The sequence below is a fragment of the Nomascus leucogenys genome, chromosome 22a (assembly GCF_006542625.1).
Source record: "Nomascus leucogenys isolate Asia chromosome 22a, Asia_NLE_v1, whole genome shotgun sequence".
In the NCBI taxonomy this organism is placed as follows: Eukaryota; Metazoa; Chordata; class Mammalia; order Primates; family Hylobatidae; genus Nomascus; species Nomascus leucogenys.
The window spans coordinates 101,208,171-101,220,755 of record NC_044402.1 but is presented as its reverse complement, the minus strand read 5'-3'; the positions used below and the strand labels follow the sequence as shown (position 1 = coordinate 101,220,755).

At 45.6% G+C, this 12,585-nt stretch overlaps 1 non-coding gene and 1 pseudogene across 1 annotated transcript; both read right to left on the bottom strand.

Moving 5' to 3' along the window:
* Nucleotides 1-908: 908 nt before the first annotated feature.
* LOC100583756 lies at nt 909-11,183 on the bottom strand (annotated as a pseudogene).
* Nucleotides 10,350-10,457, bottom strand: LOC115832737. The gene has a single exon (XR_004028235.1). It is a non-coding gene; the product is annotated as a U6 spliceosomal RNA (small nuclear RNA).
* Nucleotides 11,184-12,585: the final 1,402 nt, after the last annotated feature.

The window sequence follows — 12,585 nt, the reverse complement described above, 5'->3', positions numbered from 1 at the left end:
CACCTGAGGTCAAGAGTTCAAGACCAGCCAGTCTCTACTAAAAATACAAAAATTAGAATGGTGTCATTGCACATGCCTGTAATCCCAGCTACTTGGGAGGCTGAGGCAGGAGAATTGCTTGAACCTGGGAGGTGGAGGTTGCAGTGAGCCAAGACTGCGCCATTGCACTCCATCCTGGGCAGCAGAGTGAGACGCCACCTCGAAATAATAATAATAAGTAAAATAAAAAATAAAAATAAAAAATAAATAGAAAATCTGAATAGACCTATAACAAGAAATTGAATTTGTAATACAAAAATTTTGCACAAAGAAAAACTCAGGCCTAGATGCCTTCTCTGGTGAATTCTCTGGTCAAAGCCCTAATCTCCAGTCTAGAGCTACATGCTACAGAGCACACAGCTCTGCCTAGTGCTGACACCAGACCAACACAGAGGGAGCTAGGCAGGCAGCAACAGGCCCATGAGCATGGACCACAGCATCTGAGACTGTCAGTGCATGAGGAATTAAGGAAGCAAATATAGTATCAAAATACCAAAAGTGCACAGGTTGATCAGATAAAAAAAGAACATTGTAACGAAGAGCCCCATGGTGGGCGTTTCTAGAGGGCTTTTGGCAAGCCTGGCAGCCAGGGAAGGATCTTCAGCCTGTACAGAGGCCTTTCCACGCAGCAGCTTTCGACATGCTCAACATTAAAGATTTTTTTTACTCTATTGCCCAGGCTGAGTGCAGTGGCGTGATGATGACTCACTGCAATCTTGATTTTCAGGGCTCAAGTGATCCTCCCACCTCAGCCTCTCAAGAAGCTGGGACCACAGGACCAAGAAGCCTCCCAAGAAGCATGCCACCATGTCCTGCTACTTTTTTGTAGAGATATGGTCTCAGTCTCGCTATGTTGCCCAGGCTGTTCTCCAACTCCTGAGCTCAAGCCATCCACCTGCCTCGGCCTTACAAAGTGTTGGGATTACAGGCGTGAGCCATCACTCTGGCCAACATTAAAGCTTTTTTTCCCTCCCATTAAAAACTCGGGGAATGGGCCAGGGCACGGTGGCTTATACCTATAATGTGGAACACCTGGTTGGTCAGCCCAGTGCCCTTAGCCCTGTCACTGGCGCAGGCGCAGGCATAACATAAGCTTGGGGTGGCCGGCTTGGCCTTGGGGGCAGCTTTGGTGGGGTCACACCAGGTCTGTGTGGTCCAGCTTGAGCAGCTCCAGCCACTGGGTCAGTGCCAGCTTCTGCAGGATGACCATGCGCAGCAGTGAGTTCAGTGCCTTCTCATCCTCTGCAGCTGACAGCTGCTGCTGCATCTCCTCCAGCTGTGATGTACTCATTTCACCTGGTGGCAAACTGGCACACAGTGAGGAGAAGGTGGCCGCGTCCTCCTCAGAGGTGAGCACCTGGAGCTCATTGCAGAGCTTCATCCTGGTCTTGGTAACCATGGTCTTCTCCTTCTCATACTTGCCCTTCAGCTTGGAGAGGGCCATCTTGGCTGCCTGCTGGCTGGCCTGCAGCACAGTGCGCAGCGTGGTGAGCTGCTCCCACTTGGTGCTGAGCAGCGACTTCAACTTGAGGATCTCTTCCATGAGAGCCTCCTTGAACTTGTCCGTGGTTGGGCCCAGCTCTTGCAAGGTGATGCGCCGCCACAACAGCTCCATTATGTGGTTCACAGCTGCCTGCAGGTGCTTGATCTGGTGGCAGATGATACGAATCAGGTGGTAGATATTCATGGGTTCCCAGCATGGGTCACCCAGGGGCGATGGCAGCGAGGAGCTACGTGAAGGGCTGATGTCCCTGGTCTCGCTGTGTGCTTGGCCTGCCTCTGCAGCCAGCAGCGCCTTGGGTAGGAGGATGGAGGAGTTGCCCGTGGGGCTGGTGCAGCTGGCCCCGCCCTGGCCCTCAGGTAGTAGTCCCCCATGACAGAGCTGGGCCTCCAGTTGTTTCACATGCACACGTGATGGTAGGGGTTGGCCAGCTCCTCACTGAAGATCACCAGCTCATCCTGGGCCACACTCAGGCTGGCCCTGCGTCTCACCAGCAATGTTGCTCACTTTCAGCAACTTCTCCAGCTGGGCCAGCGCTGGCAGCTGGCCTTCTCTATCAGGGAGACCTCCGCAGTAAGTGCCTGGACTTTGGCCTTGTATAGGCCCTCTCCTCAGCGTGCTGGGTCTCACGGGCCTCATGCCTGCTGCGCAGTGCCCTGAGCTGCTCTTGGAGCTCGCCCGCCTCGGCAATGGTACAGCCACATGGTACCTGCAGGCCAGGATCTTGCCCATTGATTTCCACCTCGTAGTAGTCACTATCCGTGATGTCACAGTCCCTCTCATTGTCCTGGGCTATCTGCGACACCTTGCAGGTTCAAAATGGGTTATAAAGCAGTGGAGACAACTTGTAACATCAACAACGCATTTGGCCCAGGACCTGCTAATGAACATACAGTGCAGTAGTGGTTCAAGAAGTTTTGCAAAGGAGATGAGAGCCCTGAACATGAGGAGTATAGTGGCCAGCCATGGGGAGTTAACAACGACCAATTGAGAGCAATCATTGAAGCTGATCCTCTTACAAACTACACGAGAAGTTGCTGAAGAACTCGACATCGACCATTCTTTGGTCACTCGGTATTTGAAGACAATTGGAAAGGTGAAAAAACTCAGTAAGTGGGTGCCTCATGAGCTGACCAAAAATCTAAAAAATCACTGTTTTGAAGTGTTGTCTTTTCTTATTCTACGCAACAACAATGAATCATTTCTCAATTGGATTGTGATGTGTGATTAAAAGTGGATTTTATATGACAACTGGCAACAACCAGCTCAGTGGCTGGACTGACAAGACGCTCCAAAGCACTTCCTAAAGCCAAACTTGCACCGAAAAAAAAAAGGTCCTGGTCACTGTTTGGTGGTCTACTGCTGGTCTGATCCACTACAGCTTTTTGAATCCCAGCAAAACCATTGCATCTGAGAAGAATGCTCAGCAAATCAATGAGTTGCTCTGAGAATGCAATGCCTGCAGTTGGCATTGGTCAACAGAAAGGACGCAATTCTCCATGACAGTGCCTCACCGCACGTCTCACCCCACCACTTCAAAATTTGAATGAACTGGGCTACGAAGTTTTGCCTCATCTGCCATATTCACCTGGCCTCTCGCCAACTGACTATCACTTCTGCAAGCATCTCAACAACTTTTTGCAGGGAAAACACTTCCACAACCAGTAGGACACAGAAAATGGTTTCCACGAGTTTGTCAAATACCAAAACATGGATTTTTACACTACGGGAATAAACAAACATTTCTCATTGGCAAAATGTGTTGATTGTAATGGTTCCTATTTTGATTAATAAAGATGTGTTTGAGCCTAGTTACAATGATTTAAAATTCAGGGTCTAAAACTGCAATTACTTTTGCACCAACTTAATAGAATGAGTTTGGAAATATTCCCTCTGACTTTATTTGTTGGAATAGTTTGAGTAGGATTGGTATTAGTTCTTCTGTAAATGTTTGGTAAAATTCATAAATAAAGCCATTGGGTCCTGGAGTTTTCTTTGTAGGGAGACTTTTTTATTATGGCTTTGATCTCATTACTTGTTATTGGTCTGTTCAGATTTTGTGTTTCTTCATGGTTCAGTCTTGGTAGGTTGGATGTGTCTAGAAATTTATCCATTTCTTCTAGGTTTTCCAATTTACTGGCATGTAGTTGCTCATGGTAGCCCCTAATCATCCTTTGAATTTCTGCACTATTAATTCTAATTTCTCCTTTTTCATCTCTGATTTTATTTATTTGGATTTTCCTTCTTTTTTCTTAGTCTGGCTAAAGGTTTGTCAATTTTTTTTTAACTTTCCCAAACAACTTTTGTTTCCATTGATCTTTGGTATTGTTTTCTTCATTTCAATTTCATTTATTTCTGCTCTGGTCTTTATTTTTTTTTCTTCTACTAATTTTGGGTTTGGTTTGGTCTCGCTTTTCTAATCTTTTTTTGTTTGTTTGTTTGTTTTGAGACAGTCTATCACCCAGGCTGGAGTGCAGTGGCACCATCTTGGCTCACTGCAACCTCCACTTCCTAGGCTCAAGTGATCCTCTCACCTCAGCCTCCCAAGGAGCTGGGACAAAAGGCATGTGCCACCACGCCGGGCTCATATTTGTAGTTTTTGTAGAGATAGGGTTTCACCATGTTGGCCAGGCTGGTCTCAAACTACCGGCCTCAAGTGATCTGCCCGTGTCGGCCTCCCAAAGTGCTCGGATTACGGGCATGAACCACTGCACCTAATTCTTTTTTTCTTTTTTTTTTTTTTCTGAGACAGAGTCTCACTCTGTCACCCAGGCTGGCATGCAGTGGCGCGATCTCGGCTCACTGCAAGCTCCGCCTCCCGGGTTCACGCTATTCCCTTTCTCAGTCTCCTGAATAGCTGGGACTACAGGCGCCCGCCACCACGCCCGGCTAATTTTTTGTGTTTTTTAGTAGAGACGGGGCTTCACCGTGTTAGCCAGGATGGTCTTGATCTCTTGACCTCATGATCCACCTGCCTCGGCCTCCCAAAGTGCGGGGATTACAGGCATAAGCCACTGTGCCTGGCCCTTTTTTTTTTTTTTTCTTTTGAGACAGAGTCTTGCTGTTACCCAGGCTGGAGTACAGTGGCACAATCATAAGTGACTGCAGCCTCAAACTCCTGAGATCAAGCAATCTTACAGCCTTGTCCTCCTGAGTAGCTGGGACCACAGGTGCATACCACCATACCTGGCTATTTTTTTAAGAAATGGGGTCTTGCTGTGTTGTCCAGTCTGGTCTTGAACTCCTGAGCTCAAGCAATTTTCCCGCCCTAGCTTCCCAAGTACCCGGGATTACAAGAGTGCACCATTTGTCCTAAAGATGGAATTTGTAATAAAAAAGGAAGCAGAGGTTAAAGATTTGGGAAATTCTCAGCCTGGCCAAGTTATAAAAATGAAAAAGTATGTTTAGGAGACAACATCAAGGATATGGCCAAAGCAACCATGTGATAAGAAAATTAGTATGACTTAGAGGAAGCCAGGTGCCATTCATCAAAACAGTGGAAGATTGATCCTAGACATTTCAGTGGTCTTCAGGTACCCTGCCTATCACAGGCCCAGAATGCCAGGGCCTTGAGGGCAGAACAATTTCAAATGATGGTTTCCCCAAAGTTGTATGTTGAAATCTTAACTGCCCATCACTAAATTGTGGGGCCTTTTGGGAAGTGATTAAATCATGAGGATTTCACCCTCATGAATGGGATTAATGCCCTTAGAAGAGTCATAAGTGACCATTTTTGCCACTTCCACTAAGTGAGAACATACAGGAAGTACGTCCATGACAATGGGCTCTCAGCAGAGACTAGATCTGCTAGCTGGCATCTTGATCGTGGAATTCCTAGCCTCCAGAACTGCAAGCAACAAATTTCTGCTGCGTATTAAGTTACTAAGTCTAAGGCATTTCATTATAGCAGCAGGAATGGACTAAGACAGTATCTGTTAGTGACAAATTTAATTTTTGTTTGTTTGAGTAGGAATGTCTTTATTATTTTCATGTTTGAAATACAGGTTTGCAGGATATAGAATTCTTTTCTTTTTTTTTTTTTTTTTGAGACGGAGTCTTTCTTTGTCACCCAGGCTATAGTGCAGTGGCAGGATCTCGGCTCACTGCAAGCTCCGCCTCCGGGGTTCACGCCATTCTCCTGCCTCAGCCTCCCGAGTAGCTGGGACTACAGGCGCCCGCCACTATGCCCGGCTAATTTTTGTATTTTTTTTTAGTAGAGACGGGGTTTCACTGTGTTAGCCAGGATGGTCTCAATCTCTTGACCTCGTGATCAGCCCGCCTCGGCCTCCCAAAGTGCTGGGATTACAGGTGTGAGCCACTGCGCTCGGCCTTGCAGGATATAGAATTCTTGCTTGGCATTCTGTTTCTTTCAGCATTTTGAATACATCATCCCATTCATTGCTTTCTGGCCTCCATCGTTTCTGATGATAAACCAGCTTTTTTTTTTTTTTTTTTTTTTTTTTTTTGAGACAGAGTCTCGCTCTGTCGCCCAGGCTGGAGTGCAGTGGCGCAATCTCGGCTCACTGCAAGCTCCGCCTCCCAGGTTCATGCCATTCTCCTGCCTCAGCCTCTCCGAGTAGCTGGGACTACAGGCGCCCGCCACCACGCCCGGCTAATTTTTTGTATTTTTAGTAGAGACCGGGTTTCACCGTGGTCTCGATCTCTTGACTTCGTGATCCGCCCGCCTCGGCCTCCCAAAGTGCTGGGATTACAAGCGTGAGCCACCGCGCCCGGCTGATGATAAACCAGCTTTAAATATTATTGAGGATCCCTTGTACATGATGAGTCACTTCTTTATTGCTGCTTTCATGAGTTTCCCTTTGTGTTTGGTTTTTGACTTTTTGATTATAATGGAATATAGGTGTGGACCTCTTTGAATGTATCCTGCTTGAGTTGGTTTATCTTCTTAGGTGTGCACGTTAATGTTTTTCATCAAATTTAGGAAGTTTTAACTATTATTTCTTCTAGTATTCTTTCTGCCCATTTCTCTCTCTCCTTCTGAGACTTCAAATGTGAATGTTTGTATCCTTAATGGTGTTCCACAGGTCTCTGAGACTCTCATCTTTCTTCATTCTTTTATCTTTCTATTCATCAGACTGGATAATCTCAATTGATATAGCTTCTCATTAACCAATTCTCTGTTCTGCCAGCTTAAAATCTGATGTTGAGCCCCTCCAGTGAATTATTTTAGTTATTGCAATTTTCAACCTGGAAATTTCTTTTCTTTTTTTTTTTGAAATAGAATCTCGCTCTTGTCACCCAAGCTGGAGTGCACTGGCGCGATCTTGGCTCATTGCAACCTCCGCCTCCCAGGTTCGATTCTCCTACCTCAGCTTCCTAAGTAACTGAGATTATAGGTGCCTGCCACCATACCTGGCTAATTTTTGTATTTTTAGTAAAGATGGGGTTTTGCCATGTTGGCCAGGCTGGTCTCGAACTCCTGACCTCAGATGATCTGCCCACCTCGGCCTCCCAAAGTGCTGGAAATACAGGCGTGAGCCACCACACCCAGCCTCAACCTGGAAATTTCTATTTGGTTCTTTTTGCAATTTCTCTTTAATGCTTATTCTATGTTTGGTGAAACATCATTATCTTTCTTTCAGTTCTTTAGACTGTTTCTTTTAGTTCTTGGAACACATTTGGAATAGCTGATGTAAAATTTTGTCTGGCTGGGCATGGTTAAATTTTCTGTCAGTTGGTCCTGAGGCTATACAAAATAAGATTGTTTTAGGGCAATCAGATAAGCTCTCTGGTCTTATGAGCACGTCTTGAGTTGAAAGTTTAGAGACCTGAGCTTCTTATCTTCTTTCCATAGGTGCTCTTGTGTACTTCGATGCAACCATTCCAAGTCCTTGTAGTCATCATTACTGCAATAATGGCCAAGTGCAGCAGCCACTTGATCCCCCAAAGCACTTACCTCATTAAGTGTGTCATTGATAATTTGATTAATTATGTGGTATTTCACACCATGAATTCCTAGCATGCCACTTCCCACTGGCAAAAAACTCAGCAGTGCATTTAAATTCAAACCAAACCACAAATACCCTCTTTGAGAGTCTTTTTTATGGACCAGTCCTGGTACCATTTCTTTCTAGTCAGGAGACAGGAGAAACCTACTTATAACAAGGAGATCTAATAGAAAGTATTTAAAAACACGTACAGGATAACTGGAAGGGCAAAGAGGGGATACTGACATATTACAGAGGTAGTAACTGCAAGCTGCAGCGACCATCTCTATGGCTGGTGGTGAAAAAGGGAAAGCATTAGGATTATTCAAATTTTAAGCCTGGAGAGAGTCCAAAGATGTGGAATTTAACTTAGGGAGGAGCCTTTTCTTGGCTGATACTGGAGCCTTGAACTCAGAATGAACCTCACAGAGCTGGGAATAGACTTTTTGGTTTTTTTGAGACAGAGTCTCGCTCTGTCACCAGGCTGGAGTGCAGTGGCACGATCTCGGCTCACTGCAACCTCCGCCTCCCAGGTTCAAGCAATTCTCCTGCCTCAGCCTCTCGAGTAGCTGGGATTACAGGTGCCCGCCAACATGACTGGCTAATTTTTGTATTTTTAGTAGAGACGGGGTTTCGCCATGTTGGCCAGGCTGGTCTCGATCTCTTGACCTCATGATTAGCCCTCCTCGGCCTCCCTAAGTGCTGGGATTACAGGCATGAGCCACCGTGCCCGGCCAGGAATAGATTTTTCAGAGGGAAATTCTGGCTGACTGGTGCTGGTATTTGAGTGACAATGAGATTGACTGTGGTAGTGTGGACAAACTGCAAACTGGAACCAAGTGCCACTGCCAGGTTGAAGAACCATTGCTGTAGTGACACTGACAGGAAAAAGAAGCAAAAAGGAGCAGGCCCTTCTTCCTCTTTCATCATTCTAGTCTTCCTCTAGAATCCCCTGTAGGAAGTCTAATTGGTAACCAGATGGCATAAGAAATCCAGTCTGCAGAGTTTCAGCCCCAGCATCGCAGAAGACAAAATGGTGTGTTTGAAGCTGAGAGATAATAGCTTAATAATCGATGGCTTAATAATACTTGCTTTTATTCCCTCTATGATGATATATTCAGTTTTTCTCCTTCTTAAGTCTACTTTGGCTGTTTGTTTCGCTATTTTTCTCCGTATTTCTAAATGACCATTTAGGATTGAACCCAGCAATCAGTAAAAATAAACAGGTTTTTATATTACCTGAAAAAAGTCTAGGGATGTAGGTTGTCCAGGGATGGAATGCTGAACTTTAATGCCAGGAACTCAGGCTCTATTTTGTTGCACTGCAGTTCTCAGCAAATGATTCTTCATCATGTCTACTTCCCAGCTAGCAGGAAGAGGGAAGGGAAAAGACATACCTCTCCATTTTTTTTTTTTTTTTTTTTTTTTTGAGACAGAGTCTTGCTCTGTCTCCAGGCTGGAGCGCAGTGGCACGATCTCGGCTCACTGCAACCTCCAACTCCCTGGTTCAAGTGATTCTCCTGTGTCAGCCTCTTGAGTAGCTGGGATTACAGGCATGTGCCACCATGCTCAGCTAATTTTTGTATTTTTAGTAGAGATGGGTTTTCACCATGTTGGCCTGGATGGTCGCTATCTCCTGACCTCGTGTTCCACCAGCCTTGGCCTCCCAAAGTGGTGAGATTACAGGCGTGAGCCACCATGCCCGGTCTACATGACCTCTCCTTTTAAGGGCACTAGATGTGGCCCATCCCAGTCTATTTTTTTTTTTTTTTTGAGACAGAGTCTTGCTCTGTCACCCAGGCTGGAGTGCAATGGCACGATCTTGGCTCACTGTAACCTCTGCCTCCCGGGTTCAAGCGATTCTCCTGCCTCAGCCTCCCGAGTAGCTGGGATTACAGGTGCCAGCCACCCCAACCACCATGCCCGGCTAATTTTTGTACTTTTAGTTTCGCCATGTTGGCCAGGCTGGTCTCAAACTTCTGACCTCAGGTGATCTACCTGCCTCGGCCTCCCAAAGTGCTGGGCATGAGCCACCATGCCCAGCCTTTTTTTTAAGAGACAAGGTCTTTCTCTGTCACTCAGGCTGGAGTTCAGTAGTGTGATCATAGCTCACTGCAGCCTTGAATTCCTGGGCTTAAGCAATCCTCCCTCCTCAGCCTCCCAAGTAGCTCACTTGACTTTATTACTTTTTTTGTAGAGATGGGGGTCTCTGTTGCCCAGGCTGGTCTTGAACTCCTGGCTTCAGGCAATTCTTGCCTTGGCCTCCGAAAGTGCTGGGGTTGCACGTGTGAGACACTGTGCCTGGCTTTATTTTAATTTTAATTTTTATTATTTATTTATTTATTTATTTTTTGAGACAATGTTTCCCTTTTGTTGCCCAGGCTGGAGTGCAATGGCGCGATCTCGGCTCACTGCAACCTCCGCCTCCCGGGTTCAAGCGATTCTCCTGCCTCAGCCTCCTGAGTAGCTGAGATTACAGGCGTGTGCCACCACGCCCGGCTAATTTTGTGTTTTTAGTAGAGACGGAGTTTCTCCGTATTAGTCAGGCTGGTCTCGAACTCCCGACCTCAGGTGATCCGCCCGCCTCGGCCTCCCAAAGTGCTGGGATTACAGGCATGAGCCACCGCGCCCGACCATTATTTTTATATTTTTAATTAAATTTTTATTATACTTTAAGTACTAGGGTACATGTGCACTGCAGGTTTGTTACATATGTATACATGTGCCACGTTGGTGTGCTGCACCCATTAACTCGTCATTTACATTGGGTATATCTCCTAATGCTTTCCCTCCCCACTCCCCCCACCCCACAACAGGCCCCGGTGTGTGATGTTCCCCTTCCTGTGTCCAAGTGTTCTCATAAAAATATGGAACGCTTCACGAATTTGCGTGTCATCCTTGTGCAGGGGCCATGCTAATCTTCTCTGTATCGTTCCAATTTTTAGTATGTGTGCTGCCGAAGCGAGCACTTTTTATTATTATTATTATTTATATATATTTTTTGAGACACAGTCTCGCTGTCGCCCAGGCTGGAGTGCACTGGTGCGACCTCAGCTCACTGCAAGCTCCGCCTGCCGGGTTCACGCCATTCTCCTGCCTCAGCCTCCCGAGTAGCTGGGACTACAGGCGCCCACTACCACACCTGGCTAATTTTTTTTTTTTTTTGTATTTTTAGTGGAGACAGGGTTTCACCATGTTAGCCAGGATGGTCTCGATCTCCTGACCTCGTGATCTGCCCGCCTCTGCCTCCTAGAGTGTTGGGATTACAGGCGTGAGCCACTGCGCCTGGCTGTTATTTTTAATACGGTGCTTTTTTACTCTTACCTGTCTGGTATCCCCCAGTCCATTATCACCCTCTCCTCACCTTTTTCCAACTTTTGCAGATGGTGAAACTTCTGTTGTCTGCTGAATTTGTGCAGGGGCACTCACCTGCCAGCACAAGGGGAAGGGATGGCCTAAGACCTTCAATAAACTTGTTTTCAGCTCCACCATACACCCACTCTCAGAAGAAACTAGCATCCCTGACTCCCAAGACCTTGCGGAGTTTGGCAGTTCCAATCAACTTTTTGGGTTGTTGTTAGCAACCTGCGACACCACAGGGGCTTAGCAGAACAGAGAAAGCTAAAAGCAAGCTGGTTGTTGATCATATCTGCTTGCCTTCTTCCAACAACAGTTGGAGATTTTTCATCTGCCATTAACTCTTCTCTCTTGTTCTTAGAAGTTGATAATATTTATACTATTACAAAGAATTTTGTGAGATTCACTGAATACTTGACCAGTCACACAAAGCATGATTATCATTCACTACTGGGCTATAAGGATTTCAGCTACTATCTTGCTTCTCCTTTTTTATAGTTGCTAAAGCAGGCATCATAATGATGGCTGCTGGCACTTAAATTACCTTCCACCAGTTCCTATCAAACACAAAAACCTGTATTTAGGGCTGGGCGCGGTGGCTCACACTTGTAATCCCAGCCCTTTGGGAGGCCGAGGCGGGTGGATCACCTGAGGTCGGGAGTTCGAGACCAGCCTGAACAACATGGAGAAACCCCGTCTCTACTAAAAATACAAACAAAATTAGCTGAGCGTGGTGGCATACGCCTGTAATCCTAGCTACTTTAAGTAGAACTTCTCAACTGCCCCATGTAGTTGAGACTGTCATTTGATCACTGGCTAAAATGATACCATTATTCCCTGGATACTAATCCAGTTAGTAACCAGCTTGTTCAATTACCTGCAGGTTTGGATGTGACAAGCTCTGCCAACTACACAGCACATAGTGATGAAGAGGAAAAGGCAGATGAAGCTGAATAGTTCATGAAAGACCACCTAGGCAAAGACAAAGATTTTAAACTGGTAAACGACATCCAAAGACCACTGTTGCTGTTAAAAGATGAGATGCACAAAAGTGGATGCAAAAATCACTTAGTAACTAGATGAGATGCTGGTGGCCTGAACTGCCGTGGCATTTGAGATTATTTTGGAGTTAAAGTGGACAGGACTTGAAGCATTCTGGAGTAGATCACATTCATCTCTTTTGAATTAAACACTGGCATTTTTGGAACATGTACAGTTTGAAGTACATGTGAGCCATACAAATGCAAAAATGAGTCTGGAGAAAAAAACATCTGGAAGCACAGGCCTTTATGTCATATTTAAAACACTGAACAAAATGGGAAAGGTCAAGGACTGAGGCCTTAGTGTACAACCAACTGAACAGTCATTGCTTTTCTCTGTATTAACAAGGAGTCTCATGAAATTTTATTCCATTTCAAGGGTACAGACAAGAAGCAAGTTTCACAGTTAAACACAGAAATAATGCAGCAATAGAATTACTGGCTTGGATGGCTGTATTTGAGGTTGTTCAGAGTGCCAAGAGCTAAATGAGTTACCAGCTATCCAGTTTTCTCCATTCTATGTGCCGTGCTGGGCGCCATTACTCCTAACTAGAATGGAAATGAGGTTTATTTACAGAGAAAATATTTTGTTCTTCAAATGCCAGAGACTGCAGAGTATCTTTTTGAAGTCATAGAGGCTTCAGTCTATAAACGAAATCACTTATTTCCAACAGGTTTATCTCTAACTTTTAAGCACAGC